The sequence below is a fragment of the Danio aesculapii genome, chromosome 13, assembly GCF_903798145.1.
Source record: "Danio aesculapii chromosome 13, fDanAes4.1, whole genome shotgun sequence".
Lineage (NCBI taxonomy): Eukaryota > Metazoa > Chordata > Actinopteri > Cypriniformes > Danionidae > Danio > Danio aesculapii.
The window spans coordinates 9,763,874-9,778,806 of NC_079447.1; positions in this window are offsets into that span (position 1 = coordinate 9,763,874).

Consider the following 14,933-nt stretch of genomic DNA (forward strand, 5'->3'; position numbering starts at 1 on the left):
CATCTTGGACACTTTTAACGCTTCCAAACAGTTTGCTGCAATTATAAAGCACACATGTCTTGAGGTAGTTCATTATGATGCGATTTACCTTCTATATGCGATTTGATTGGACGGGAATCACAGGACTGATTTTTCTAATCCCATAGACTGGAAAAAATGAAGTAGTGACTGCAGCCAGGTTTAAGGAATGTAGTGGAGTAAAAGTACAGATACTGCACTAAAAATGTACTCAAGGGAAAGTAAAAGTAGGGGAGACCGGGGATGATTGTAACTCAATTTTTCTTTAGCACCTAAAACTCCCCTTTTTTATAGCTACATGACCAAAACTTTTCGGCAAAGTACCCACATTTGTCTACTACAAACGTCAACAATTTTAATTTCTTAAACTATATCACAGACTTTGTGAGATGATGACAAATACAAAGTGGTCATTTGTTATATCGTACCCCACTATAGGGTAGGTTGTAACACATACTGGGGTAAGTTGTAACAGGTAGGCAAAATGCACAAAAACTAAGCGTACTACAAGTGATATGCCACAACAACAATTGTATTGTAAATAAATGACTGCAACAATAAAATATATGTGACTATTGGAAGTGTATGTGCATATTGTGTGTTTGTGCATGCACAAGTGCATTTGTTTGTGCATGTCTATGTGCACATTCATATGTATGTGTGTGTAATTGTTTGTATACATTCATGTGTTTCAACCTACCCCGCCATTGTCACCCATTGTTTAGCTAGCTGTATTAGCATGGTGCTTTGAAATTAGCAGGAGGTTGATACACCATTCTTTACTGGAGAAACTACTATTTGGCGTGATATAACTCATATAACATCATCTACAACGGCAGAGGTACTAAACAAAATATTATCTTGTTGTTATTTTTTTTTACTTTCTTACCTCAGAATTCGATTTTCTGTTGTAGCTTCAGAAGAGATTGCAAGACTGACTGGAAAATATCCATGTGTGATTAAGTTAACCTGAGGAAACTGAAAATGTTACATGACCCCTATTGGTATTCTGCAATTGGTAGTGTTACAACTCTCCCTGTGTTTCAACTATACCTGTGTCTCCCCTACACATTTTTATAACTACTTAGTACATTACAGTTCCTGAGAAAAACTACTCCATTACAGTAGTTTGAGTATTTGTAATTAGTTACTTTACACCACTGAATATAAGTATTTGCTGATTGATTAAAGACTAGAAGTTCAACGACCAGAGACCAAAGTCTTTACTCAATAACTTTACTGTTATGGTTCCATCATCCTGTCAAACTCAATTACAGTACTGCACAGCTACGGCAATATTTTATGTCAGTCATATTTCCTCACATGTAATCAGCGCAAATGCTTATTTGTTTTAACTTTTATAGCTTATCATTTATCCGTCATGTGCTTAATGAATCCAGCTCTTTCTTGCGGACTTCGCGGTCGTAAGTCTCATGCAAAAACATAATCAAAATGCAAATGAAGAGTGAAAACTAATAACCAAAGACAAATATGGAGCGTGTTTGGGGAGCAGAGGGCTGGGGAGGGAGCTTGTCACACACAAATAAATCATATGGAGAAGCCAGTAAAGCTCAGCGGAACGTGTATGAATGCTTTCTTGTGCCACGAAATATTAGGCTGTGCAAGTGATCCGTACAGACGACGGACGCCTGGAATGCCAACGCGCATCGATGGCCAACTCGTGTCAAGCCGTCAGCTCCGCGTGCCCGAGAGACCGGGGCGCGTGATTGATGAGCGGGAAACGCGAGCGAGCAGACCTGCGCAGAATTAATGTCGCGTGCATGCGCCTATTCGCATTGCCGAGAAAGTACACTGTAAAAAAAAAAGCAATACATTGTCAGTTTTCCTTATTTTGTGTTTTTATGTTGTTTATTTATTCTTTTGAATTGCATTATGGGACTTTGATCTTTCTTCCAACAACTTTTATCCTTGAAATGTTTACTGTTATGAACATTTTTAATAGCTTAAAGTGATGTATTGTATGGGTTGGTGTTGTATATTACACTACAAAAACCTTACCAGTATGTTTTCTGTTATTTTACAGACTTCTTTTTCTATTATTTCTTATACATTATATTATTTCACAGTACTAAAATGTCAATAAAAGTCACTGGTATCACTTTATTTTAATGGTCCCTTTAAAACATTTTGTTGAATTTAAGTTACATTGCTACAACATGCCAACTAATTCTCAATAGATTATAAGTAGATTGTTAGGTTGGGGTTAGGGTGTGTAAGTTGACATGTACTTGCCAAGTTTCTTTCAGTCAGTTAAATGTCTGTTGAAGGAGCAGTATTAGCAGACAGTCTACTAATACTCAAATGAGAAGTAATTGGCAATGCAACTTTTAGTCGACAAAATGTGCAATAGGAACCATCAAAAATAAAGTGTTAGCAAGTCATTTTGTTAAACTGTAGAGTTGAATTATCAACATCATAAGTGGACAGAGCAGAGATCAACATCCCATGCAATTCACAACTGTAAGTAAACGGAAAACACACAAAATATGGAAACTGTTAGTTAACGGATGTTTTTACAGTGTACATTTGTTTGCCGTCTGTTTTGTCCTCTCTCTTTAAGGTTTAAATTTACTGCACTTAATGCTGAAATTATAGCTATGGTAATGCAATAGGCTATGGGGATGTCCTTACCATTTAGATGTAATTTTGCTTTCTCCGTGACAGCATGAAAGGTGAAACCTATACTCTGTAAATATGTTTTTTCTTCATGTTGTCCCAATACAAATTGATGAAGTTATCTTAATTGTTTTCACAAATTTGAGTGGATTGAACTTAAAACAATTAAGTTGCCCCTTAAAAAAAACTCAACAATTGTGTTGATTCAGCTCATTTTAAATAAGTAGTTTGAAGAAGCAGCAAAAAAACATTTTTTGAGTGTATACCAGCTAAACTCTGACTTGTTGGCACCACTCAGAAAAACATATGCTTTTCTTTTGCACAGTATACCCTTAGCTGTTGTGCAGAACATATTGATAAGTGTTAATGTTGCCATTTTAATCTTGCTCCATACATCTAGAGCAGTTTGACTGACATATGAACAAAACTAGTAATGTAATGTAATCTGTGTGTTTATATGGCACATTTATTTTGTTTGGCCATACACCCAAAACGCTTCACAATAATGAGCGGGGTCTCTCCACACCACCACCAGTGTGCAGCATCCTCTTGGATGATGCAACGGCAGCCACAGGACAACGGCGCCAGTGCACTCACCACACACCAGCTATAGGTGGAGTGGAGAGACAGTGATAGAGCCAATTTGGTGGATGGGGATGATTGGGAGGCCTTAAAGGGTAAGGGCCGGTGGACCTTGTGGGGTGGGTTCCACCTCTACTCTTTACGAGAAGTGCCATGGGATTTTTAATGACCGCAGAGAGTCAGGACCTCAGTTTAATGTCTCATCTGAAAGACTCAATGATGTTATAGTGGCTAGAGCCCCTGCCCCTTTGCCCTCATTGGCTGAGGTGCCCCTATTGCTCAATCGAACCCACAGCCACCCCCATACCCCCACCCAGTTCTTTACTTTGCGATCGCCCCCCATATTCTTGTTCTCAGGTAACGTGTTTTGGCAGAGTGCAAAGATAAGGTAGTAATTAATGTAACCACGTACAGTACATTCTCTATGTTGATTGATTGCTTGCCTTCATTTCCTATAGTGTATAAACGTATTACGTATGTTATACTTTGATAATGGCCATTATTGATTATTAAAACTGATATTCAGCAAAAGAGATGGTATGTTTCGTAGTTTTCACTGAAAATTAAAGGAGGCAGTTGTGTTATAGGCTTCGTTTTGTTAAATATGCATACAGTGAAGATGACTGTCATATATGCAGCTACATGACCCATAAACATTTCTGCTGTCTGTTAAGTTGCTGATATCAAAATGAAAATAGGCAGTTCCTTAATCATGTTTTAATTTTATTTTTAATATGGTGAAGATTTGAAGATTTACCCGACGTGTCCTCTTGAGTTTGTTTTCCATATCAAACTTGCAAAGTCTGAACTTACAAGGAAAGGATACAGGGCTGAATTGTGTGTAGGCTACTTAATATTGAGGTAAAAAGCCCCTATCAGATAGGCGGATGTCTGCAGCCACGCCTCTGTCTTCAGATGTCTCTGTTTTCCCCCATCCACACTGTTATGGAGCAGCAGTGTTTTAGAATGAAAACAGCCTCTCCAGTGTTTTCAAAACACTCTGTTTTTGGCGCTCGAAAACTCCGGCGTAGTGTGGATGGATGGCGTAACTGTAGCAAAACTTATTCGTTTTAAAACTAAAATGTATTAGTGTGATGGGGCCTGAGAGTGCTGTCCGGGGAGAGGGTTCTGAACTCGTGTTATTCCCCTTATCAGGATAAAGAGAGATAGGGTCCGATTTAAGTCCCCCCGGATTTAAATAGGTATCTGGTTTAATAGTGTGGAGTTGGGGTGGTGGAGGGACGCTGATGTCAAGAGAACACGGAGGTATGACGTGTTTGACTATTTATAGGGGTTTGCTCTTGAGCTGATTGGATAATAGAATGATTGTGTGTGTGTGATGAATTAGCCTCGTCAAAGACTGATCGTACTCCTCCCGAAATTTGTTTATAAAACATCACTTCATTTTCTTTCGTCTTAGTTTTGTTCTTTTGCCTTATTCATCAGGGGTTGCCACAGCAGAATGAACCGCCAACTTATCAATGTTTTTAAACAGCGGATGCCCTTCCAGCCACAACCCAGTACTGGGAAACACCCATACACTCTCACGTTCACACACATACACTACGGCCAATTTAGATTACCCAATTCACCTATAGTTCATGTGTTTGGGCTGTGGGGAAAACCGGAGCACGCGGACGAAACCCACGGGGAGAACATGCAAACTCCACACAGAAATGCCAACTGACACAGCTGGGACTCGAACCAGCGACCTTTTTGTTGTTAGGCAACAGCGCTAACCACTGAGCCACAGTGTCGCCAGATGGAAAGCATTTTAAAAGTTTTTTTTATTAAAAACAGTTTGTTCTGGTCACTTGTTCCAAACTAGTTTTGTGTTTCTTTCTTCTGTTAAACCAAAAATATATTTTGAAGAATATTGGAAAGTGGTAAATAGTTTAGTAGAAAATAACCAGTTTCAGCATTCTTCTAAGTATCTTCTTTCATGTTCAACAGAAAAAAACCTCATAAAAGTTTGGAACATGTCAGTTTATGATTGAACTATCTCTTTAACACAGCTCCTAATCAAACCGACTATATAACACATGTTAAACTGGTAATTAGAACACATGTATCTGTCCTTATAATTAGGCTTTTTCTTATGGCAGTAACCAACTGAGTTGACTTTTGCTGTATGCAGTACTTCACGGTTAATAGCTAAAGTTGTTCAAATACTGCAATCTGTATATATACATATATATTGCAAGGCAAGTCTAAGTGAAGGGCTAAACAAAACAAAAAGCTCCTCACAAGGGAGAGTTTGTGGACGGACATCGTGTATGTTTGCTGAGCAAATGTTAGCTTTAATAATTAAGAGCAACACTTTTCCACAAGCACATTTTTCTCCCTCTCTGCCATTTTCGTAGTCAGTCACTCGTATTCTGACAAAATTCACAATGTAAACTTTCACCAATCACGTGAAATAGTTCACATGGCTGGATTGAAGTTTAAAAAACTGTGCTTGTGTGAGTGTAAATAACATATTTCATGTGATCATTTAATTTGTTTTGCAGGACATTACAGTAGTCTTACGATCAGTACAGTTCACAGCTGATATCCAGCCAGATTAAAGGGTTAGTTCACCCACAGATTCTGTTATTAATTGTTCACCCTCATGCAGTTTTAACCTTGTGAGACATTTGTTCTTTAGAATTCAATCTAAGATTTTTTTAATGAAATCCGAGAGGGTGACACAGTGGAAGGTTGATGGTTCAAGTCCCAGCTGGACCAGTTGGCATTTCTGTGTGGAGTTGCATGTTCTCCTCTTGTCGGTGTGGGTTTCCTCCAGGTGCTGTGGTTACCCTCACACACCAAAGACATGCGCTATAGGTGAATTAGATGATAAGTTGGTGGTTCATTCCGCTGTGACTACCTCTAATAAATAAATAAAGCCAAAGGAAAATGAATTAATGAATGAAATCCGAGAGCTTTCCCTTTCTCCATAAAAACAGCATCGGTTTAGAATTGTCCATAAAAATGCAAGAAAAAAAAGTCCAGAAAAAAAAAATCTGAATCACATAAAGTGGTTAATTCAGAATATTCATAAAATAAGCTATTGATTGTCATATTATCAATATTATAAGATTGCGTTTTTGCACTCATAAAACAGAAATAATGGCTTTTGACAACAGTGTCAGTATAGGGCACACTTTCACGATAGTGCTGTACTCTGTATGCATTTTGCACTCGGCCGCCTGCTGGCGTATTTTCTCAGGTGTGCCTGTGCTTTGTTTCAAACAGAGGAAGTCATGTAAGAAACTCTGTATACATCAGTGTATAGTGCTTGTGAACATGTGCAGTATACTGACACTGAGGAAAATAAACTGCTAAATAAAGTCTTTATTTTTGTTTTCATGCATGCACAGATGTATTTTTGCAGCTTCATAATATTCTGATTGAACCACTGAAGACACATGGGCTGTTTTATGGATGTTTTTTGGTATGCTTCTGGACTCTGAACAAGTTGCCACAACTGCTATCTATGGATGATGAGAAAGCTCTTAGATTTGATTAATTAATAAAAAAATCTTAATTTTTGTTTCGAAAGATTAACAAAGGAGGTTTGGAATGACATGAGTGTTAGCAATTGTTGACAGAATTTACATTTTTGGGTGAAACAATCCTTTCATGTTTTGCAGATCATCTCATTTTATGACTTGGATATTGGATGAGTTATATATTATGATAAATAATTTCATATTTTTTTGCAAACTATTTTTAACAGTTCCATGGTTTATCTCACAGTGGAAGAAGAGATTTTGGTGATCTCTCATCTCTTTCTGAAAGAGAAAGACTCTCCTGAGATAGCAAATCTGATGAGAGACTTAATAGGTGCGCACTGATTACCCAACACCCAGCCTCCTCTCCTGAGGTAACCTGTTTGCTAGTGATTTTCTGAACCACACTTCCTTTTGCACAAATGTTACCTGTCTTGTTACTGTATGATTATTTGTATTATCATTTCTGAATTTAAATACACTGTTAGACATGTTAGTGTATTTTGCGGTAACTTACTGGCAGCACTGTTACCGCAACTTCCCTTTTACAGTAACTTACCTGTAAATGTGTTTTACAGTATCAGGGCCCTACCGCAATTCCGTTTTACTGTAAAATAGCTTTACTGCAGCTTCTTTTTATGCTAAAATGCCATTTGCCACATTTTAATTTTACAGTATGACAATTTTTACAGTACTTTTACTGTAACTTATTTACATTTTACACTAGTAGTACAAAACCTTTATCTGTATCATTTAATACTGAATTTAATAAATTCCAATCAAGTGACAAATTTTCATTTTTGTCTTCAACAACTAAATTAGCAGTACTTGATATTTAGATTACAGTAGAATACCGCAAATTTGGTATTTTACTGTAAAAGTTTTAAAATGACCTACAATGCAGTGGATATTACAGTAGTTAGCAAATGAGGTTTGGAACTACATGAGTGTTAGTAATTGTTGGGAGAATTAAAAATTTTGGTTGAACCAACCCTTTCATGCTTTGCAGATCATCTCATTTTGTGTTCTTAAAGTTTGGATACATCATGATAAATAATTTCAGGATTTTTTTTTATTTCTAACATTTGTGTGTTTTATCTCACAGTGGAAGAATGGATTTCAGTGATTCATTTTTCTCACCTGGTGAAAGACTCTCCTGAGAGAGCAAATCTGATGAGAACACACATCTGAAGAGAGACCTAATAGGTGCGCAAACACACTGATTACCCAATACCCAGCCTCCTCTGCTGAGGTTATCTGTTTTCTAGTGATTTTCTGAACCACATTTCCTTTTGCACAGATGCTACCTGTCTTGTTACTGAATGATTATTTGTATTATCATTTCTGAATTTAAATACACTGTTAGACATGTTATTGTATTTTTGCGGTAACTTACTGGCAGCACTGTTACCGCAACTTCTCTTTTACAGTAACTTACCTGTAAATGTGTTTTACAGTATCAGGGCCCTACCGCAATTCCATTTTACTGTAAAATAGCTTTACTGCAGCTTCTTTTCATGCTAAAATGCCATTTGCCACATTTTAATTTTACAGTATGACAATTTTTACAGTACTTTTACTGTAACTTATTTACATTTTACACTAGCTGTACAAAACCTTTATTTGTATCATTTAATACTTAATTTAATAAATTCCAATCAAGTGACATTTTCATTTTTGTCTTCAACAACTAAATTAGCAGTACTTGATATGTAGATTACAGTAGAATACCACAAATTTCTAATATACGGTAAGTTACTGTAAAAGTTTTACCTACAATGCAGTGTATATTACAGTAGTTAGCAAATGAGGTTTGGAACTACATGAGTGTTAGTAATTGTTGAGAGAATTAAAACTTTTGGTTGAACCAACCCTTTCATGCTTTGCAGATCATCTCATTTTGTGTTCTTAAAGTTTGGATACATCATGATAAATAATTTCAGGATTTTTTTTATTTCTAACAGTTCTGTGTTTTATCTCAGTGGAGGAAGGGATTTCAGTAATCCCTCATTTTTCTCACCTGGTGAAAGACTCTCCTGAGAGAGCAAATCTGATGAAAACACACATCTGAAGAGAGACCTAATAGGTGCGCAAACCCACTGATTACCCAATACCCGGCCTCCTCTGCTGAGGCTATCTGTTTTCTAGTGATTTTCTGAACCACATTTCCTTTTGCACAGATGCTACCTGTCTTGTTACTGAATGATTATTTGTATTATCATTTCTGAATTTAAATACACTGTTAGACATGTTATTGTATTTTTGCGGTAACTTACTGGCAGCACTGTTACCGCAACTTCTCTTTTACAGTAACTTACCTGTAAATGTGTTTTACAGTATCAGGGCCCTACCGCAATTCCATTTTACTGTAAAATAGCTTTACTGCAGCTTCTTTTCATGCTAAAATGCCATTTGCCACATTTTAATTTTACAGTATGACAATTTTTACAGTACTTTTACTGTAACTTATTTACATTTTACACTAGCTGTACAAAACCTTTATTTGTATCATTTAATACTTAATTTAATAAATTCCAATCAAGTGACATTTTCATTTTTGTCTTCAACAACTAAATTAGCAGTACTTGATATGTAGATTACAGTAGAATACCACAAATTTCTAATATACGGTAAGTTACTGTAAAAGTTTTACCTACAATGCAGTGTATATTACAGTAGTTAGCAAATGAGGTTTGGAACTACATGAGTGTTAGTAATTGTTGAGAGAATTAAAACTTTTGGTTGAACCAACCCTTTCATGCTTTGCAGATCATCTCATTTTGTGTTCTTAAAGTTTGGATACATCATGATAAATAATTTCAGGATTTTTTTTTATTTCTAACAGTTGTGTGTTTTATCTCATAGTGGAAGAAGGAATTTCAGTGAATCATTTCTCTCTCCTGGTGAAAGACTCTCCTGAGAGAGCAAATCTGATGAGAACACACATCTGAAGAGAGACCTAATAGGTGCGCAAACACACTAATTACCCAATACCCAGCCTCCTCTGCTGAGGTTACCTGTTTTCTAGTGATTTTCTGAACCACATTTCCTTTTGCACAGATGCTACCTGTCTGGTTACTGTATGATTGTTTGTATTATTGTTTCTGAATTTAAATACAAAATCTAATTTCAAAACCATTATTTTTAGTATTTACTACAGAATTTAATCAATTTAACTGTCTCATTTTCATCTTCAACTACAGTAGCAGTACTTGATTACTCTGATTACAGTAGAATACCACAAATTTCTAATATGCGGTAAGTTACTGTAAAAGTTTTAAAATGACCCACAATGCAGTGCACATTACAGTAGTTAACTGTAAAGAATGTATGTGGTATTTTACTGACTTTTTGTGCAGTAAATAACTGTAAAATTGTGTCAGTCTAACATGAATATTCTTGTATTCTAATCATGCAATGTTTTATTATTGCATGCTGACCTTTAGCCTACAAACACATTTATAAGATAACAACACTTCCATAGGATTTCTTTTGTAGCCTCCGAGCAAATTCCTGAGGTTCCTGAAGTGTTCCTGATTTTATCTGTGAGATGAAACAATGGTCTTTAGAAAACGAAAACCGCAGCTCATCCCACACACTTCACTGGCTTTTATGTAACCGTGTTGATCAGGTGGAGACTCTTATTACTAGGCTTGATGTCTATTCAACATTGATGTGATATCAGTTTCATTCAGCTGTGCTGATTTGTGATAGCAAGGGGTATTTGATTGTAAAGGTCAGTCCTAAACAAACAAGCCTCTGCCAAAATCAGAGTTACTTACTAGTAAACACTTTATTGTGGACTGTTAAGGATGGATGAAGCTTGCAGAGATAATTTCGAAAGCATGTCTGAACAAGTGAGGAGTAGAAATGAATGTGTTTCAGTCTATAAATATATCAATGAAAGACTTAATTTTATGGCTATTTGCTTTCTATTTAGGGTACTGGTATATTTGTTGATGTTGCATGTGTAAGGAGTTCACTAGGTTTTGAAACAGAGCTAGTATGACGCAATATACAGTGCATTATTAGCTGTCCACTTCTTTCATTTTTTCCCCCATAGATTTTAAAAGTGGAACGTTCATGTGATGCATTTCAATTAGCATGAGAAAGTAATGAAATCGTTTGTTACAACATTAAAACCCGTCCCTGCAAATGTGAAACAAATGATGAGCGAATTTTGCAGAGTGGTAAAATGTACAGCAAGCTTACAGGGAAAAGTACGAGGTCACTCGCTACATTGAAACCACTTTCATAGAAAAAAAAAGGATGTTCTTGGCTGGTGGAAGATGAACAAACAATCCTACCCAAAACTTGCTAAATTAACCAGATCAGTATGCATCCTGGCCTGTAGCAGCAGCAGTGAAAGTGTGTTTAGTGCTGCTGGACGTACAGGACCATGTCAAAGCCATCTACAGTGGATTAAAAAATGTTCCTCCACAAAAACACGTTTACAAAGCCTAATCTTGGGGAGTAAAGGATTTTCAAATTATAACTAAATATTAATTAAATCATAAATGCATAATGTAGTCACAGTAAATAGGCTAAATGGGTGAATGAGAGCCTTTATTTAAATTTCGTTATTGCCAAATACCCGAATTGTTTTAATTTATTTTGTTAAGACTTATTTTTATTGGTGTGTTGGCCAATCTAACGGCTAAGTGTATGTACCTATAGGCCTATTTAGAGTGCTGAGATGCTACGATGCTGAGGACTTATTTTATTTCTTTGTTCCAACTTCTAAGTGGTCTTGTTATGAATAAACGATGTTAAAACACGTATGAACAACTCATTCTTGAAAAAAGGCAAAAGAGCTGTGTATATGTGCACATTTGAATAATGTCTGGCTGTAAACAGGTTCAGGCTTTTAAAAAGCTGTCAATTAAAATGTATTTGTAGGGCTCGGGCCGAATTCTGTCGGGCTCGGGCCCTGTCGGGTCTAAATTTTATGGCTTGATTACAGCTCTATATGAGATTGTCATGTATATTAAAACTCCTCTTTTTTCAGTCTCATGTCCAGCAGAGTGGAGACGATGCCAAGTGCAAAATCTATCCAGACATCAGAATTTCCCAGGGGGATAAAGAGCTTTTTGTGTGAGTAATATTTTAAGGATGGAGGGGAAAAAGATAGGACTTAAAAGAAAAAAAGAAGGAAATAAAGAGAAAAAAAAAGAGTTAAACAGAACACTGAAACACTTGTCTGTTAACAAGATAAACTAGACCTATTGCAAAAGGTTTCTTTTACGCAGGAATTGATTAGAGATGCATTTTTCATCTGTCAACTTAATCATATCCATCTTTATTAATTCATTAATTTTTCTTCGGCTTAGTCCCTTATTTATCAGGGGTCGCCACAGCGAAATAAATCACCACCTATTCCGACATATGTTTTATGCAGCGGATGCCTTTCCAGCTGCAACGCAGTACTGGAAAATACCCATACACTCTCACACACACACACACACTCTCATACACTACGGATAATTTTGATTACCCAATTCACCTGAACCACATGTCTTTGGACTGTGGGGGAAACGGATGATTGTTAAAAGGAGGCATGACACCAAACTCCACTCCAAAACCCAACCGTCATTGGGGGATGAGCAAATCATACTAAATTGTATGAATGAGATCGTACAAAATCATACAAATTTCAGCCACTAAATTATAACTTATATAACTAAGTTATGAATTGCCATGAGATAGCGTTGGTCTTTTCCTACATGAACATAATAGAAGAAATAAACTGGACAAAATTTTCTCATCGAAGAAAGGGGAGACAACTCTGCGAAGTTGGCACCCCATAAAAATAAATAATCCCCAAATCTGTGCTATTCGTTTGTGCTACATTTTTGCTGATGTGTGCCGCAAAAACAAACATTTGTGCTGGTTTGGGCTCTGAGATATTAAGCATAATTATTTTGACCGTGTGACGTCACTTTTCACCCCATGTTGCTCAACTCAGTCCAAATCAAGACACTTTGTTTGTGCTCGATTTATGCTGGTTTGAACCGTTAAAACAAACACTGTCTCTGTTTTCCTCGTTTAGACATAACCAAAATATTTCAGGGGCCATCCCATTTCCTATAAATTGCACAAAAATAGTGTCATTTGTTTTTACCATGGACCATTACCATGGACCAATGGTAATTCAAAGGCATCTAAAAGCTAGAACAAATGGTTGCTTTACGGAGTTGTTTCAACTTCCTCAAACCTTTTTCAACAAAGTTAACTTTGGCAGGATTTTGTTGGAATTGACGCAACACAGGCTCATTGGAAATATGTGATTTAGCCTACTTTAATGAATGTTTGACTTCTAGGTAAAATTAACGCTAGAGGACAATATAACGACAATGACTTTTGTTCCTTTTCACACTAATGATTGTGGCAAGGACACAACAACAAATGAATACCACAAAACAACCTGACTGTGTCTATGATTTGTAATTGGATGAATATACCTCACCCACCTAAATTCTGGTTTGGTCATTTGCTCGGAAGCTCGCATTGTATGGTGTCTTACCTGTGATGCAGAGCGCTTGGGTACGAGTCCGGCAAAGCACGGCTCCTAAACTACATTGCTGCCGTGCATTTTTCTCTCATGTTCGTCTTTGAAAACAATATTGGTTGGGTTTAGCGAATGGTTTAAGTAAGTGGTTCATTGGGGGATCTGCACAACAAGAGCGGGCTTCTTATAGACGTGGACAAGAAAGTTTGGTCCTACTTTATATTAAGTGACCTTATCTAATATGTACTTACTCGAAATTAATAATATGTTATAATGTACTTATTGTGTAAATACATGTTTTACATTATACTTATGATTGATTCAATACCTGTATGTAATTACATCTGTAATTAATTTCTGTAATTACATTTATAAATAGACTGTCGACCATCCCTTATACCTTAACCCCCCTTAGACCTACCAATACCTCCAAACCTGTTCATTACCTTATTCGTAGTCCATCTGAAGAGCACCATAGGTGTTCTCAAATACATTATCAACACAGTGAGTACATTGTATTTATTTTTTGATGCAAGTACATAGTAGTTAATTACACTTAATATAAAGTGGGACCGAAAGTTTTGTATCTGTAATGTATATTATGTAACATATTTCATATTCGCAAAAATGTAAACAGCGCCCTCTAGTGGATTTATCACCTGAAATGTGCAACAAAACGCAACCAAAGGAACTTATTTTGCGCAAATGTAGGCAGAGGCATGTATTTCCATTGAACCACACATCTGTTCTTTAATTCTTTAAATTAGTCCATTTTCCTTGAACTATATTAGATTTTTGGGTGGTTGAATTAACTTTTTTTTATAAATTGTTGATTGATTGATTGATTGACTTTATTTGACAATTCTAACAAAAATATACAAAGAAGTCCAGTTAGACCAATTCATACATTATTTCAAAAACTGTCGAGGATAAAGTACACAAAAAAGCCACAGGCTTATTTCCATTGTGGTCCTCGATATTTTTCAAAATTAACGAGCAAATCATAAATGGAATGCAAACATCATCAGCTCAGCAACTCAGCACAATAAAATCCTCAACATCAACTATAAAACAACCACTTTTTAATTTCCCTTTTAAAATCACTCTCAATTTGAATCTCTTTAAAAATCATGGGCAAAGCATTCCAAACAGCAGAGCTAGAACACAAAAAAGAATTTCTACCTGATTCACTCTTAAATCTATATGGATAAATATCCCTGCTACGTGCTCTTGTAGAATGACAATGTACCTCACTAACTAAAATGTAATAATTAAGAAAATATTTTGAGACCATTTTCTTTAAAATCTTAAAAACCATCACTAATTTTAAAAATTTTACCCTATTCTCAACTTTTAACATATTACTTTGGCTATAATGTTCATTATTTAAATGTGTCAGTGGAGGTGCTTTCATAACAATTCTACACAACTTATTTTGGGCTGTCTGCAATTTCTTTTTCTTTTTTTTTGTTGCTTTAAACCCCAATAATTGCCTGTACCAAGCAGACTCTCTCTCTCTCTCTCTCTCTCTTTCTCTCTTTTTTTACATTGCTGTGGTTTTTTTAGGTCCTCATCAGACATTGAATGAACAATATTTGCTTTCACTGGAGAATTTTTCTAAGGATTAAAACCTTTAGGACTTTTTTTTTTCAGGAGGGGTGAAAGGGGCTCCCTTAATCTGGTTCACACAACCT